Here is a 2,523-nt window from a genome sequence, read left to right on the forward strand (position 1 = left end):
AGCACCTGGGCCATCCTCCACTGCACTCCCGGGCCACAGCAGAGAGCTGAACTGGAAAAGGAGCAACCGGGACAGAATCTGGTGCCCGGACCGGGACTAGAACCTGGTGTGCCGGTGCCACAGGCGGAGGATTAGCCTAGTGAGCCGCGGCACCAGCCCCCAATTACTTTTACATTTATTTACTCCATTTTAAGACATTGATTTGTGAGGTTCTAAAACCTTCATTCTTAGGGATGCTGCCTAATATCAGTAACATCTCATATTTGAAAAGTAATACCTTCCACTTTCTCAGGTTTTAAACAGTAATCATGGAGCTGGCACTGTGGTGCAGTAGGTAAAGCCACCATCTGGGCGCCGATTTGAGTCCTGGCTGCTCCACTTCCCATCCTGCTCCCTGCTAATGAGCCCAGGAAAGCAGTGGAAGATGACCTAAGTCCTTGGGCCCATACACCCACGTGGGAGACCCGGAAGAAGCTCCTGGCTCCTGGCTTTGGCCTGGCTAAACCCCAGCTTAGCCATTTGCAGCCATTTGGGAAGTGAACTAGTGGATAGATCTCTCTCTCTCTCTCTCTCTCTCTGCCTCTGTAAGTCTGCCTTTCAAAATAAATAAATAAATAAATATTTTAAAAAAGTAGTCATTATAGTCCAAGCTGGGCTTGAAATTGTGGGATTGCTGAACAAAAGATTGAAGGGGAAAAGTCAATACTTCCAAAAGGATATTTATATACTTTCCACTACTCATTCACCAGAGTAACCAACATTAGGTTTACTCTGTACTCACTCATTTTTAAAGTACTAATAAAAACACATACCCATTTGTATGCCTTTTTAATTGTTTCATGGCTTAAAAATACTATACATACTATTTGCAATAAGATTTCTTTCTCTTTACATCATTTCAAGTAAATCAAATGGACCTAAGACATAGAAGAATTTATACATAAACATGTTTAAAACAAGAACAGAAATTCAACTTAATAAATATTTACGGAGTACCTACCATGTGTCAGGAACTCTTCTGTATGTCCAAGGGATATGGGAGCAAACAGACAAGACTGTCTTCCCTCAGCCTTGCCCAGTGTGCGAGCCATCCCACTTCTATCAGTAAGTCTTTGCTTAAGTGTTTGCCAATACAACACTCATTATCTTAATAGTTGCATAATATACCATAGTTGATAGCATATTATGGTTTTGTTTTTGATTTTTGCAGCTAGTGGTACAAAGTGGTACAATGAACACCAATATTACATATAATCACACACATGCACGAGCACTTGAAAAGATTCATGGAAATGGAATTAAAATGTTTATTTTGGTGCAAAAAGGTGAAATTCAGCAAATTAGGGGGTCTTCAAAAAATTGATGGAAAATGTTAATTTTTTTTTTTTTTTTTTTTTTTGACAGGCAGAGTGGACAGTGAGAGAGAGAGACAGAGAGAAAGGTCTTCCTTTGCCGTTGGTTCACCCTCCAATGGCCGCCGCGGTCGGCGCGCTGCGGCCGGCGCACCGCGCTGATCCGATGGCAGGAGCCAGGAGCCAGGTGCTTTTCCTGGTCTCCCGTGGGGTGCAGGGCCCAAGCACCTGGGCCATCCTCCACTGCACTCCCGGGCCACAGCAGAGAGCTGGCCTGGAAGAGGGGCAACCGGGACAGAATCCGGCGCCCCGACCGGGACTAGAACCCGGTGTGCCGCCGCCGCTAGGAGGAGGATTAGCCTAGTGAGCCGCGGCGCTGGCTTGGAAAATGTTAATTATGATAAGGTGCATGGAACTCAAATACTTTTGACCCCAAATAAATTTAACCTTTTAATTATTCCATTTTTCACGAACTTTTTTTAAGCTACCTGCGTATATATCATTATAAATTCTAAAGAAAAGTATCCTGACTGGTGAACTCAAGCTACCAAACAGACCTATCTCTGCCATTTCTCACCAGTCCCTGCCTGCACTGCCCAGGTGTGAGCACAGACTGTGGTACTATCCACCTGGGTGGTGCTGAAGCAGGTGCTCCGTCTCCGCTGTTTGAAGCCATTCCCTGCACAGCCCCAATGCCCTTGATCTACCCTTGCTTCCTGAAGTCTCCAGCTGTCGACCGACTTCTGCCACGAAAACTCTCTAATCTCGCGTAATAATCAAATCCCAACCCCGCAGCGTCGCAGGGCATGCCTTGCCAATATTCCTCTGACCCAACCCGTCTCTTTGCCATTGTCACCAGCTATGCCGTAGGCACATGCCAGTTGCCTTTCACACGGGTAATAGTTCATTCTTCAAGATCGGTGTAAAAGTCTGATTCATTACACAGTCAAACTGAGACAGTGCTATGCACAATGGAAATACATACGCACAAGAAGGTGTGCCTCCTGAATATAGTGGTTTTCTTTTTCTTGCGCACATTCTCAATCTAATGTGGTTCGCTGTCCACGCTAGATATAATCTGCCTTCCCTCGGTCATTTCCCCTGAGCTTTGGAAAGACTATTTCCTGACATTTAAATCACTGGCTAGCAGTTTCCTGCCCCACTTCCGTCT

The 2,523-nt window shown here is 45.3% G+C and overlaps 1 protein-coding gene across 8 annotated transcripts in view; it reads right to left on the reverse strand.

Moving 5' to 3' along the window:
* The window catches only part of PLEK (pleckstrin), a 133,652-nt gene that overhangs the window by 58,934 nt on the left and 72,195 nt on the right, over positions 1 to 2,523 (reverse strand). The gene's annotated exons all lie outside the window — the stretch shown is intronic.

This window comes from Oryctolagus cuniculus, chromosome 2 (assembly GCF_051225735.1).
Source record: "Oryctolagus cuniculus isolate XC-2025 breed Fujian yellow rabbit chromosome 2, ASM5122573v1, whole genome shotgun sequence".
Classification (NCBI taxonomy): Eukaryota; Metazoa; Chordata; class Mammalia; order Lagomorpha; family Leporidae; genus Oryctolagus; species Oryctolagus cuniculus.